Raw genomic sequence first — 15,589 nt, 5'->3', positions numbered from 1 at the left:
TTGAGGAATAAAATCAGCCTTCGTTGGATTCTTTACAAGCTTGCATCTCTGACTTTGGCATGTACAGGATAAATTTTCTCATGAAAATATTCAAGTATACATAAAAGACGCAAAATCAAAACAGCACATAGATCCCCTCACCTACAATGATTTTTATATTTGTTTAATCTACGTTATCACTTATAATATTCCAGCTCACATATTTCAAATATATCACAGTCTGTACACGGATATCATCTTATAAACCATCATATGTCATCCATCCAGATATTTACCCATTAATAAATAAGTTGCAGATAGAATGGCACATTACTTATGCATACTTCAATATTTCTCAAAAAATATTTTCCCTACAAACCACAGTATTATAATGATACTTAATGAAATTATATGATTTACTAATATCTAATATCCATTTCACAATTAAAATTTCCCCCAATTATTCCCAGAATAACTTTTACATTCTTTATACTAACTGATTACTAAATTTATGATCAAATAAATGAATCCGTGGGAGCCCCAAATTGTCACAGCATGAATGTTTTTTAAAGAAGTGAAATATGAAATGCATATTTGATATTTGAGATGCTGCTTTCTGAAATGTCAGATTAAAGCTGACAGCTATGGAAATTGGCATGAAGCACGCAGGATTTAGATTCTAATTGAAAGACCTTAATTAAAGCAAAGTAATATAGCTACATTGGCACTTACTGCAGCAATAGAAAAGCATTGGAAAGCAGCCCCATTAGGGGAGAACGGCATGAATCAGTCCTGGTAGTTATGAAAGTATCTGGTGCTACTGTGAAGATAGGAGGGCCGTGGAAGGGCACTGGTCACACACACACTGTCTGGCTAAGACTTTCTTATTTAATGCTGTGCCACAGAATTTCTGAGTTGTACATAAATTGTGACAGCACATGCACACTCTCAGGTCATTTTCCACCCTTATCTCACCTGAAATTGCTTACTGCGGTTCTACATTCTAGATCACTGCCATCTACTGCTGACTGAAGAAAAATGGTTAATATACCTATGCATAAAGCGCTATGTAGCTTTTAAGGAGAACTTCAGGATGCTTCCCAGAATTTTCCATTCCAGCCCCTTCATAACCTTTGCTATCATCAGCAGATTTTCTTTACGATCTTCCTTTTGTTATTTTTTCCCACTGCTCTAATTCCAGGTGGAAATTGCCATCACATGGTAACTATGCCAGAGGAAAAGTACTTTATTAGCAAGATTTTTCTCAGGCACTGAGATAGGATAAAGAAGAACCAGAACAATGTAGTAATGAAGATCTCTAGTGAAGCTGCAAGATTTAAAGACCCAAAGAACTCAAGATGTGGAAAAATTAGCCTCAGGTGGTGACCTCGGAACGGCCACATCGCTGTACTCCAGTTTCCTCATCTGTTAAATGGAAACATAACACATGTATTCGCAGAATGATGACAAAGAATAGATCAGATGAGGCCTGTCTGTGAGTATGAATATTCTGGGAACTACAAACAGCTTCATTGTGAATGAAAATACAATGCATATTTAAAGTTAAACATTTATTACACTAAAAGACACATTGTCGTTAACCTCCTTCAAAATACTCTCCCTCTCCCCGAACACACGTATTCCATCATTACTACCAGTTTCTGAAGCAGTTCTGGAAGTCCTCTTTTATGAATATCATTAGTTGCTCCCTTGTGGCTGCCTCCATGTCCTGAATTTGTTCAAAATGTTTATCTTCCACGGTTATTCTGACTTTGGAGAAGAGCGAGGAGTCACACAGTGCTATGTTCACCGAATAGGCGGAGATAAACACAGTGCATTGTTTTTATGAGTTTGCCTTTCATTTGGATGGCACTCGGTAGCAGCACTCACCATATTTTTGATCATAGCTCATAAAGACACTCACCAAAGAACTGTTAAAGAAAGTAGCAAGAATGATGGATAAGTATGCTTTAAGTGAGGGGAAATAATTTGAGAGGGATTAATTTTTTAAAATTTAATTTAATTTCACCATTTATTTTGATCACTATAAATATTATTAATTTATTTTGAGGAACTTAGTCTATTTATACCTGATTTAGTACAGTCCTAAAGAAAAGTCTAGATTTTTTTCCTTTAAAAATATTGACACGAGTCATACTAAATAGCATCAGCAATTTTATTTTGGAAACTTTTAAGCAGGTGTTAGCATTTCCTGAATCATGGGCCATGCATATTCTGAAGTATCACAAAGGATATTTGTTTTACTTTTTTAGCTGTCAGGAGTACTGCACTCAAAGCAAATCCATGTTTCAAATCAAAGTGCAGAGTTGAAGCTGTTAGGGCAGAGAAGATGTAGCATGGTTTTATTTTTAGTCTGTTTGCCCAAATATCTGTTGAGAAGACCCCATAGGTAGCATTTCCGTGAATGTTTTTATAGAACAAAGAATTGTTTGTTCTTTCTGTAACAGACTGCTTACTCATTTCTCTCTGCCTAAGAACAGCCTGGGCTCCAGAAGGAAAACAATTATGTAATTCCCAATCTCAAATTTGAATATGACCCAGTCTTACTGATTCAACACACACAATTAATAATTTTCTGTGTGAAGACAATTGGGTTGGTGCCATGGGAGGGTTGTAAGATGAAGAAAACCCAGCCTCTGCCTGCACACAGGCTGTGGGTAGTTGAGGACTTGGGCTCTGAGAAGTGCAGTTGTGTTTTCCTATCGTTTGAGTAGGAAGAATTAGATGTAAAACATGAAGTATTGAGAAAAGCTATGCAGAGACAGGATGAAAGAGAATTTGTCACAGTTTCTACTTGCTATGTTGAAAAATCCCTTTTTAATTATTCCCGATCCTCTGTTTCCTTACCTTTTCAATGGTGAGTCTCCTGAAGGGGCAGCTTCTTTCAACAGAGAAAACCTGACGCTTTCCCCCTTCACAGAACCCTCAAATCACTTGTGCTAGCTTCTCCCGCAGGGAGAGAGGGAGGAAGGGAAGGAGAGAGAGAGGGGGAGAGGGTGAGGGAGAGGGAGAGGGGACACAGAAGCATTAGGAAAAGTGGTGTAGAGCAGTACTGAGTCCTTGGGACAAGAGCTGCCATGAGGGACGTGGTAAGGGGTGTAGACAGTGCCATTTACTGAGCAGCACTTTATTCCAAAAGCACCACTTTTATTTATACAGAATCCTAACCACTTGGGTAACACGAGTGGGAGAGGCTCTTTCAGTTCAAGGGCCTCCATAATGTTGGTGTGTTGTTATCAAACACACAGGCAAGTGGCTTCATAGATGTGGGAAACTAATGACAAAGTTTAGTCTCTCTCTGCTACAGCAGCAAGGTGAGTGTCAATCTCTGCTTCCATAATGACCCTGGATTTAGGATTTTCGTCTGTCACTACTCCAAGTTCTTTTTCTGAAGGTTTAAAATCAATTGAGAGAACAGTAGTCAGGCATGTAATTGCAGTTTCCAATGTTCAAATGTCCAATCAAATTTCTCCTTCACTTTTATTTTCCAAGGAAGCTGGCTGACTCAGTTTCTTTCACACCTACTGCGGTGGCTTTGAACACACAGTAGTAACCTTACACTTGTATACCCGAGAGCCTTGTCCTTCATCGATACCAATTAACATCATACAACAACCGAGTGGCCTCATATTTCAGCACTCTGCATAATCTGGAGAAATATCAGCAATTCTTTTACACAGCGTGTCCACAGGAATCTCATAGCCGTTCTTGTATTTCCAATTAGCTGCCTCATAGCGTGCCCTCTGTACCTGGGATCTGCCGGCAGCTGTCATCCCAGTTATCCCACAGCCAACGTCCCTGTTATTTTGAGTTAGTGAGTCACTGTACTGGAATCCGGCAACTTATAGGGAACTTTTTTTGGTGCGACAATTACCGCACAGTCTTTTCCCTGACAGCTAATGCAAGGCCACCCCAGCTAAGATGTTGGAACCACGGGACAGGTTCTTGCACCCACTGCTTTAGGCATTCTCCCCCGAGGAACACTTTATGCTGGACATAGGGCTGCCTCATCTTGGCAGGCAAAAATAGTAAGCTCTTGTTTACATAGTACTATATTTATAGCATTTCACTTGACAGTACATAAAGTCAGCAGTATTGTTTAGATTTTTGGCATGAGGAAAACAGAGACAAAGATGAGTACCTGTCCAGCATCCCACAGACAAACATTGCACAAATTACTTTTGAGCAAGTTCTCCTGGGCTCACCCTTGTTCTTATTTCCAGGCCTCAGGAGACAAAATCAGTACAGGGGAAAGACTGAAGGAACTGGACTTGTAGGAGTTAGTGAGGCTCTCTGAGCAAGGAGCCTACAGCTACAACACAGAAAACACCAATAATCAGACAGACAAAATCACTACCATCTGGAATCAAAATAGTGTACTTACAAAATATATTTGCAAGCTTTCATTGTACTGATTTCTGCATAGATAGAACAAAATCTAATGTTCATATATAATAGCACAATCAACAATAATCATTGAAAGCTTTAAGTTTGAAAATCAGTTAAGCTTGAGATGTTTTACAAACTCAAAGCCAAGGCAAACGACTTCCTCAGGACCCTTTATTTGGCTGAACATTGAAAGAGGAGTCAGATATCCTTCAAATGAGCCTCAGATTTGCATCTTTGCAGCATTACCATGCTTAGCGAAATGAGCTTAGTCTAGCCAAGAGGTTTTCAATTTCATGTGATAACTTGTTGTTTGACCAAATGAAGTAGAAAGAAAATAGAAAAGTGGATTTCTTGTAAATAGGACACACGTGTAAATTCCGTATCATCTCTCTGGTGTGAAGAACTAAAAGTGTAAATAAGGTTCAAATTATATAATTGATAATGTGATATAGGAAGAAAAGGTCTAAAGGAGTAGGGGAAATGGGAAGGGTAGGGGAAAGGAAAGAAGGGAAAAGAAAAAATATGAGGAAAGGAAAAAATGGAAACAAAGTCTTTGTAAATAGGGAAGGGAGGAGGGGGTGAAGGGAGGGCAGGGGAATGGGGGAAAAATATGAACCAAGATACAACATGTAAAGGTACAAGATCCCAATGATGAATGTAACTGTACTGTATACCTAAAATGTACCAATATACTTATTGAAAAAAATGAAAAAAGAAAAGAATATTTTTTTTTAAAAAAAAGCTTTCATTTTAGTGTTTTATTTGTATGGTATCTGTTGATATATAAAACATAGTTATACTTGAGGAAGATGGGCAAATATTTTTTAAAACTGCTTTGTGCCATCAATAAGGTTGCCACCAGCTCCAAAATTTCCGTGTCTTATGTCTAAAAATCCAAGATTTCCTCATCAGACTGTATTTTCCTTCTGCCCTTTATGCTGTCTCCTGCCTTAAAATGTGGCTTTGCCTCCTTTCACAGTAGCATCCTGCCCTGCTTTCATTTCTGAATTCCCCACTCCCTGCCTCCTTTCTTAACTCTTCTTTCTGCTCCAGCTGTGGAGCTGCCTGCAAGCAGTGCTTTGCTCTCAGTTGTCCTCCACCTAAAAACTGTTCACAAAGAATTCGCACACAAAAAATGAAATTTTCTTTCCACCTTTACCCTAGTTCACGAACACCCAACGGCATCTCCTCTCAAATGTTTCAGTTCACTCTAAGGGTGAATTTCTCATTATGTTTTCCTTCCCTTGTAAGTTCAATTTGAAATGTATAACTTAGGGATGCTGATTGTGTGTGTGTGTGTGTGTGTGTGTGTGTGTGTGTGTTGTACCCAGATCGTGATATCCCCAAAGACCACTAAGGAGTCGAGTCCGATGTAATTACATGAGGAGTTTATTGCAGGCTCGAGCCAGGCAAACTTGAGCCTGGACCTCCAGTGGCACCATCACAGTGGCTTCCAACTGAAGGCCCCGACCCACTTTCAAGGCATGATTTTATAGGGGTGGGGAGGCTTTCTCTTTTTATTGGTGCTATTTTTAATTTTTCATTACTAATGATTATTACTGGGATGCTTATGGGAATAGGAAGATGGAAACAGGAAATACCTAATACCCACAAGGAGATCAGTGGGGGACACTATGTTCTTTGTTTTCAAAGAACACCCTATATGATTGCACAATTAGGCAAACTCTTTATACTCAGCAAAACATGTAATATCTCTAACTAAGCAACTATCAGGGAGGAGATAAGTTCACTCTTGGGTTAGAAAAAGAGGAACAGAAAAACAGGGAGGAGGTTATTGTAGCCCTTTGCCTAGAAAACTTGGTCTTGCTATTCTGAGCAAAGGGCAAAGAGAGAGACCACCTTGATCAGAAAACTTGGTTCCCATGTGAGTGTGTGTGTGTATGTGTATGTGTGTGTGTGTGTGTGTGTGTGTGTGTGAGTGCATGTGCACATTCACGCTTGTGCTTAAGTCACTTGAGTGGCTTTTAGTTTTGCAAATGTAAGGCAAATAGACACCTTGTGGAAAAGTTAAATGACCTTTTAAAAATTTTTGTTTGCTTGCTCTTTTGTACTTTATGGATTAACATGGTGGTTCTCAAAGTGCAGATGTTGGACCAGCAACATCAGCCACTGAGGAACCTGTAAGTATTACAGATTCTGAAACCGCGCCCGTATCAGGCCCTCTGGAGGCGAAGTCATGCAAACTCCCTTTCGATGTGCCTTCTATTTATTTCTGATACAAATCTACTAATATTTGAAAATCTTTATTTCACACCCTTCTCACAGAAATGGTCCTGGATGAAATGGTTCTTCATGAATCTGTATGTGGCCCTTAGGGCTGGCCTCATGGGAAGGCAATTCTGTCTCCCTACCTGTCTTTCTGAGGTTGAGATTAAAAGGAGAGTGACCAGGTGGATGTCACACGAGGCTTCCAAAGTCAATCACCAAGGGGAACATACAGACTAGTCTTTTAGGAACGTGGTGTTAGAACACAGATGAGTCCACAAGTGGCACAGCAAGGCCGTTCATTTCCAAGCCAGGAGGGAAAAGAATAGGGGTTGGGATCCACTATCCCCTTCCAGGTGTACATGCCCTCCATGACCTGAAGACTGTGCACTGGGCCCCAATGTTTAAAACTTCCACAGCCCCCTAATAGCACTATGCGACACAAGCTTTCCGCACGTGGGCCTTTGGGGGACCGTAGAAAACCTCTGTTTCCCCTGGGAGGATGAGCTGTCAGGAGTTAGCCCATGACACTGCCTCTGAAACTTCCCCATTTCATTACACAAAACAGTAGCCTATTCTTTTTCTTTGTCGCTTAGAATTCTTGTATGAATAATAAAAATGTGTCTTTTCTGTGTATATATAGGTCATTCCAATTTTTGTATTCTAAACTGAGGAAATTGTTTAGTGGATGTACACACCTATTCTTATTGGACATAGGCCTGAAAGTGGGATTTTCCAGATATATGTTATGTTTCTATTTTTTTAGATAGTGACATAGTTTTCCAAAGTGGTTGTACTATTTTATTTTCTACTATAAATACATGAGCATTTCAGGTGCTTACATTCTCAAGAATAATTGATATTTCTTTTCCTTTAATTTTAGTCATATTGGATAACCCACAATTCCTGATTCTCAACATTTATTTTTCATTTCATTGTCTCTTTAAAATAAAATATAAATATTACATCTTTAAAGTTGAAACCTGAAATACTTAAGAACTGCTTCACAACTCATCTCCTTATATTTCATAAAGATTAAAATAAAAATTAATGTTTTATTGATGCACGTAACTATATATTTCCATTAGACTACTTGATTTCTAAAATACTTTATTAAGTCCTTTAAGTTGAAGTGATATACTTTGCATTACAGTTTGAATTTTTGCATGGCACTTTTGGAAGTTCTTAGTCTTTCTATCTAGACATTAATTTTTTTTTTTGGTACTGGGGATCAAACTCTGTACCTTGCTTTTGTGAGGCAGGAGCAGTGCCACTGAGCTACGTCCCCAGCCATTAAATTGTATTTTAAAATACTTCAACTAAATTTTTCAAATAACTCACTGGTTAATATGTTTCAATAGCTGTTTCTTGTCTTATACATGACACTGAGCTGGGCACACTACACATAATGATGAGTAACATATTTTCCAAGCACCCACTAGATGGTCACAAGAAGACATTTTCCAAATGTTTTGTAAAGACAGCATTACAGCAATACCACCCTGAACGTACCTGGTCTTGTCAGTAAAGGAAAAATTGCAAAATATTTGAGAAGACCTACACTACAGTTTCATTATCAAATAACTTGAGAAAAAAAATGCTATAAAATAAGAGAATATACATTAACAAGAAATACAGACTATTATGTATTTCAGAAAAATAATATATATTTATTGTAAAAGATTGGTACCTTCAACTAATATTCACGTTCATGTGATATGATTTAATAAATCAAAACATATCTATTTTTAGAGTCTTAGTATGAGGCTTACAAGCCCATTTACGACTGAATGAATACTCCTGGTGGGAATTTGGGTTCTTGGTTTTCCTTAACTCTTCTGTTGTTTATTGTATTTGCAGTGTTTAGTAAGTCTAATAAGTAATATTAAGCCTAGTTAATTTTAGTAACCCTTCATGTTCTTGACCTATTAATTTATCTATCTGTTGGAAAATCTTTCCCATTTGTTATTGTTTTTGAAGAAAATGTAATAATACTGTCAAAATCACATAGAACTCTTCTTTGCATTTCTATCACTGTATGTATTTAATCATTACTCAGTATTGGAACAGTCTCTTTAATTTAATTAAGTCCTTGTCTTGATTTCCCTAGATCCCAGGATTGATAACATTTATAAAATTTTAAATAAAAAATTGTGCCTGCTGACTTTAAAAGCTTTAATAAATAGAATAAATTATGATATGATTATAAAGTTGATATCTTTCGCCTCATCAGACAAATGGAATGAATAAGATTAATCCTCTGGACATGAGATTTTTCCTGGGACATTTAATGATTATAATATTCTAGGAAATCACTTTACTAAAGCTTCCCTTTACCACAGTATTGCTAAATTTATAAAACCACTCATCTTCAAAGCCACTTAACTGAATAGTGAATGTTCATTATATTAAGTTGGAAGTTGGTTAAACAGCTTCTTATTTTGGATAGTTATCACTTTATGATTTAGCCATTTTTAATTTTATGAGGCACCTTAACATACTGTATGTTTAAATATTGACTACTTTGAAGCCCAGTACAATTGTGTGATTGCTGGAACAAGAATGTTTATTCCTAGATAGTATGAGGGGGAGGTGAGTCATAAAACTGATAATTCATTTGAAAAACTCTGTACAGCCAGTTAGTGCCACTGAGGGCCAGTACCTTGTACCTGGCCTCTAATTCAAGGAGATAATACATCAGATAAAATGCTCTGGTTTTTTTTCATGAACACTTAGCAATGTTTAATCAAATAGATATTTTATTCAAGAGGAAGCTTAATGACTCTGTAAAATCTGAATTTGGTTAGAAATAATTTTAGTTTAAAGCCCATTGGGGGGTAATTAACTGCAAAGATGTTTTCCCAATGGATACATTTTTGCAGCAAATTCACAAGCTCAGTATGCTAAAATTGTGTTTATTTTCCAGTTTGCTTTTATTTAATCAGCTGCATGGTTTCAATTACTTCTTAGAAAAGAGTTTTGCTTCTAAATATTAAAATCTTAGGACCATTAGGTTGAAATAAAATGGTAGCAGAAAGACTGATTTCTTAAATCATCTGTGAACAACAATTTCTCTATTTAATTTTACCTCATTTGTACTTTAGCCAGGGACAGCATTGTAGCAATGGCCTTATCTAAAATTTCAAGATTGTTTTGTTAAATAGGGAGATTCTAGTATGAAAGAACCTCATTTATATGTGGCCTGCTTCTTTGCAGGTCTCCCCTTTAGCTCCTAACTCTCAGACTTGTCCCTTTCTCCTCCTTTTCTAACACCAGGTCCACAAAACTGTTCAACTTTCCCTAGGGATGCCTAGAGGTTTCCAGGAAGCCCAAGGAAAGCACTGCTGTAAAGCACACAGCTGATACTAAGGAGTTTCTTGCTGTCTGCTCCTGCCTTAAGCAGCACATCCAAGCAGCTGCTGCATTCTCCCCATGACCCAGCACTAGATAACAGTTTTGCCCTATAGTTCCAGTTCCAACATACTGTGGACCGAGTGAGTGTTCTATTAACCTCGAGCTTCCCAGAGAAGAACATAGTGAAAGCAGAGTAGGCCATGATATTTCACGTCCCCTTGCTCTCTTCCATGAGTATCATGCCCCATCGTGTCCTCCTGAAGAATTCCACATTGTCTTTAAGTTCACCCAAATTCCTTGTGCTCTTACAGGAAAGAATTTCACCCCATTTTTTTCTCAGAAAAATATGAGACTTTAGACTATTATGTTTTATCTGGCTATGATCTGAGACCAGCAGGGAGCCAGGTGTAGAGGACAATTTATATAATACATTTAATGAGTAATTTGATAAACAGAAAAGTGAACAAAATGCAAATAAATAAGCACAAATATTCATATTTCCTGACAAGAGAAAAGCATTAGGACAGTCTTAAAATTTAATTTTTGCTGTATTTATTCTTGTTCTCTCTCTGTCTGTCTTTCTTTCTGTTTTCACCATTAAGGCAGATTTTTTTTTTTCTTTTTCTTTTTTGTACCAGGGATTGAACTCGGGACCTTGCACTTGTGAGGCAGGTGGCGGAATTACTATCCCTGGCCATGGCAGATTTTTCAAAAATGACATACACCTTCATTTTTTTATTTAACCAGATCTACCTTGACTTTGTAAGTTAAAAGAGTAAAGCTGTTTTTAACAATTGTTTTAAATAAAAGGGTTTAATATAAGAGATCTTAGTCAAAAACTAGCTGACAGAATGACTAGAGGCCACTGTCTTTTTTTTCTTCAATCACATCTGTCTGATTTAATTTTTCTCAAATGGTAACCATGTATATTTTTGTTATAATGAATATGTTAATGAAATTTGAGAATTTCCCTTTGTGCTTTCCTTTACAGTGGTGTAGAATCTAGGAATAAAATTTGTTGATAAACCCAGTGGAAACAATCTCTGACGTATCTGGGCTGCAGTAAAATATTACACTCCTGTTACTAAGGATGGAAGTTTTGATTTACTGTTTCTTTCCTTTTTATTGAGTTTATTGGTACAATCTAGGTATACAATACAGTTACATTCATTACTGGGATCCTGTTCCTTCACATGACAGGTCTTGGGTCTCATTTTTTCCCCTTGTCCCTGCCCTTCCTTCTCCTCCTCATTTACTCTTTTTTTTTTTTTTTTTTTTTGTACCGGGGATTGAACTCTGGTCTTTGTGCTTGCGAGGCAGGCCACCGAACCGCTGAGCTAAATTCCTGGTCCTAGATTTACTCTGTTTTGAATTCATGCAACTTAGTTGGCTTTGCATATGCAAGGACTATGTGACTTTTCTCATATCTGTGTATCTTCCTAGGATTAACAAGTTTTTGGTACATTTGTATTTTTTAAAAATTAGATTTCATTAATTTTACTTCTGCAAGCACAGGGAATGAGAACTATCTTTTAAGAAAAATTGAGTGCATTGGCAAAAATTTGTAGTTATGCTCATACTTGCATGTCCTTAAGTGAATACAGTGGTAGATTTTCTGAAAACTAAAATGTAAGTGGAATTTTCCATTTTCTATGGTTCTGTATGAAGTAATAGTTTTGGATATTAACATTTGAATATGTACTTAAAATGCTCACAATGTGATTCCCTTTTTGAAATATGTTCTGACTCATTTTGCCAGGTTAGTAATTCCAAATTCAAAGCTGAAATCAAGTATTATAATGCACATGAATGCATTTAGGAAAAGTTAAGACAGACATGTTTAAAAAGGCAGCATACACAATGTTGGACTACTTTTGAATATATAGCTTTATATAAATAGTTTTGAATATCTATAATGATAAAAATTGTTTAAAAGAACTTTGTTCCTCTTTTTTGGCATCTATTATAAGACAGTTGGTATTCTCAACACAATTCAGCAACTTGATTAGAACTTCAGAAAACTGCAATGTTAATTTGTGCTATATAATATTTATATAATAAAGAGATGAAAATAAGTCACTTTCATTGGAATAAACATGAAATTGCAGTTGCTTATTTAAAGCTGGTCATGCTATTTTAGTCTTTGGTATTAAATCTTTTTTTATGGCATAATTAAAGAAAGAATAAAAAGCTCCAGGGCCAGGGATTTAACTCAGTGGTTCTACCGCCTGCCTTGCAAGCACAAAGATCAGAGTTTCATCCCTGGTACAAAAAAAAAAAAACAAAAACAAAAACAAAAAACAAAAACAAACTCCAATAAAATTGCAAAATATGACTTGACAAAAACCCGTATTTTTCTCTTTAAGTGCTGTTTGCCTCTAGAAAATATGTTATATTTTTCTAAAAACATACAATAAATTTGGTACTTATTTACTGGGGACAGTAAATTTTCTCTATCTGTAATTTTAGTTCAGAGAATTAATTCTTTTCATTAAAATGTGTTATCACAAGAAGCAGCTAACAGGAGCCCTTGACTATAATTTTTCATTTAGAGAGGAAACCACCAATTCAGACACTTCACTCAATAAAAGCAACACTCCCAGGAACTTTGATTTTGGTAAGGGGTTTTGTAATCATTTCTTATTAAATTAAATAAATGGTTAATTTTTCCCTTGCCTACATCTCTCTTTTTGCTACTTGAATTACCTACATAATGTCTGTGTTATTAAAGTGAAAATACATAGCTACATTGAATTTTAGGTGCTAAGCGAAGCTTTGGTAACATTTAATGAACTGAATTCTTGATTAATTTTTTAAATCATCTTGAAATAGCTCATACTGCACTATATGTGTGTATTTAATAAATCATATCATAAGACTAACTGACAGTTTCTGAGTTTCCTTTGTTCTTTTTTTAAAGAATATTTTTATCGGTACATTTTAGATACACAATACAGTTACATTCATCATTGGGATACTATACCCCAACAAGATGTATCTTGATACTTATTTTTTCCCCATTCCCCTAGCCTCCTTTCTCCCCTCCACCCTTCCCTGTTTACTAAGACTTTTTTCTGTAGGGTTTTCATCATGAATGTGTATTGAATTTTGTCAAGTGCTTTTTCTGCATCTCTTCAGATGATCATATGTTTTTTTGTCCTTGACTCTCTTAATATAGTGTATTACATTTATTGATTTATGTATGTTGAACAATCCTTGCATTCCTGCAATAAATCTGACTTGGTCAGGGTATACGATCCTCTTGATGACACTCTGTATTCTGTTTACCAGTATCTTATTAAGGATTTTTGCATCTATGTTAATTAGGGAAATTGGCCTGTAGTTCTTTTTTATGGTTGGGGTTTTCCCTGGTTTTGGAATCAAAATCATACTTTTTTCCAGGAATGAATTTTGAAGTATTGCTTCCCTTTTAATTTCATTGAAGAGTTTAAAGACTAGTGACGATAATTGTTGTTTAAATATCTTGTTGAATTCAGCAGTGAAGCCATCAGGACCTTGGCCTTTGTTGGTAATGTTCTAATTACATTTTCAATTTCACTGAATGTAATTGGGATGTTTAGACTTTTTGTATCTTCTTTCTTCAATTTTGAAAGTTCATATGTATCTAGGAATCTGTCCATTTCTTCTGTATTTTCCATTTTATTATATTACGGGTTTTCAAAGTAGGTATTGATGATCATCTGGATTTATTTTGGATATGTTGTGACTTCACCTTTTTCATTCCGAATTGCATGAAATTGAGTCTTTTCCTCCCTTTTTTGACAAGGTTGTCTAAGGGTTCTTCAATTTTATTTATTCTTTCAAAAAAAAAACCCAACTTTGATTCATTGCTTTTTTTGTATCGTTCTGATAGTCTCCATTGCATTAAATCCTGCTCTTATCTTTATAATCTCCTCCCTTGTATGAGCTTTTGGTTTGTCTTGCTCTTCTTTTTCTAGAAGCTTAAGGTTAAGCCCTAGGTTACTTATTTGAGCTTGCTCTGTTTTCCTAGTATGGGTATTACTGCTATGAATTTCCCTTGTAGAACTAATTTCATTGTTTCCCATAGATTCCTATATGTTGTATTGGCATTATCATTTAATTGTAGAGACTATCTAATTTCTTCTTTAATTTCCTCTGTGACTCAATGGTTGTTCATCAGGGTGTTATTTAACTTTCATGTGTTTGTGAAGTTGTTGCAGTTTCTTGTGCTATTGATCTCCAGTTTAATTGCACTATGGTCTCATACTATACAGTGGATAACTTCAATTCATTTGCGTTTATTTAAGTATGTTTTTTGGACTAGTATGTGGTCTATTTTGGAGAATGACCCATGTAAAGCTTGAAAGAATGTATATCTGATTTTGTGGGATGGAACACTCTGTAGACATCTATTAAGTCCATTTGTTCAAAAGCTTGGTTCAGTTCGAGTATTATGTTGTTGATTTTTTGTCTAGATGATGTGACTATTTGTCATAGTTGGGTCTTTAGGTCCTCCACTACAATTGAATTAGTGCTTATTTTGTTTTTCATGTCCCTTAATATTTGTTTTATATAGTTGTGGTAATAATATTTGGTGCATATATATTTATGATTGTCATCTCTTCCTTTTAGATTGTTCCCTTTACAAGGATGTAGTGGCCTTCTTTGTCTCTCTTAATTAGTTTTGGTTTGAAATTTACTTTGTCTGAGAATCAGGTAGCTACCCCTGTGTTTTTTTTTTTTTTTTTTTGGGCTCCTATCACATGGAAAACTGTTTTCCATCCTTTCACTTTCAGTCTATGAGTTTATTTTTGAACTAGGTGTGTTTCTTGTATACAACGTATTGTTGGATTTTGCTTCTTAATTATTTCTGCCAGCCTATTTCTTTTGATTGGTGAATTTAAGCCATTAGCTTAAATTGATGGTTATAACTGTTATGTATTGACTTTTCATTGTCATGTTATTTTCCTGTTGTTGTTTCTTTTATTTTTTATTTTTCCCTCTCTCCCTTTAATTTCTTGCCTTGCCTGATATGTTTGCTCTGTTGGCCCTCACAGAGTTGTGGCCTTCATTTTCTTTTTCCAGGATATTGTTTAGAAGTGTTTGGAGTGCCAGTTTGGTGTTCACGAAATTTTTCAGGTATTCTTTGTCATGGACGTATCTTATTTCTCCATCAACTTTTAAAGACAGTTTTGCAGTGTAGGTTGGAGGTTGTTTTCTTTTAGGACTTGAAAAACCACGCTCCAGGCTCTCCTTGATTTGAACGTTTGTGTTGAAAAGTCTGTTGTGATTCTGATGGGCTTTCCTTTGCATGTGATTTATTTCTTTTCTCTAACTGCTTGTAGTATTTTGTTCTTTTGTTGGGTTTCTTGGATCTTGATTATTATATTCTAGGTGTAGTTTCTTTTTACCATGGCTAGTTGGAGTCCTATATGCCTCAATTATCTGTATGTCAAATTCTTACCCTCTGTTTGGGAAGTTTTCTCTTATTAATTCTGTGTACAGTTTTTTTTATGTCATTTGTATTTTATCCTGCTACTTCATGGACTCCTATCAGTCTAATATTATTCTTCTGTGTACCATCTAGGAGCTGTTGGATTTATTTGTCATGTTCCCTTACTATTTTTAAAGAGATCCT

General features: G+C 35.9%; 1 pseudogene; it reads right to left on the bottom strand.

Moving 5' to 3' along the window:
- Positions 1–3,287: 3,287 nt before the first annotated feature.
- On the bottom strand, positions 3,288–10,171 carry LOC104876131 (annotated as a pseudogene).
- Between the last annotated feature and the right edge of the window lie 5,418 nt (positions 10,172–15,589).

This window comes from Fukomys damarensis, unplaced genomic scaffold, assembly GCF_012274545.1.
Source record: "Fukomys damarensis isolate Sample0158 unplaced genomic scaffold, DMR_v1.0_HiC HiC_scaffold_1, whole genome shotgun sequence".
NCBI classification, from domain to species: domain Eukaryota; kingdom Metazoa; phylum Chordata; class Mammalia; order Rodentia; family Bathyergidae; genus Fukomys; species Fukomys damarensis.
Note: the sequence above shows the minus strand (reverse complement) of the source record. Positions and strands in the feature narration are given on the sequence as shown.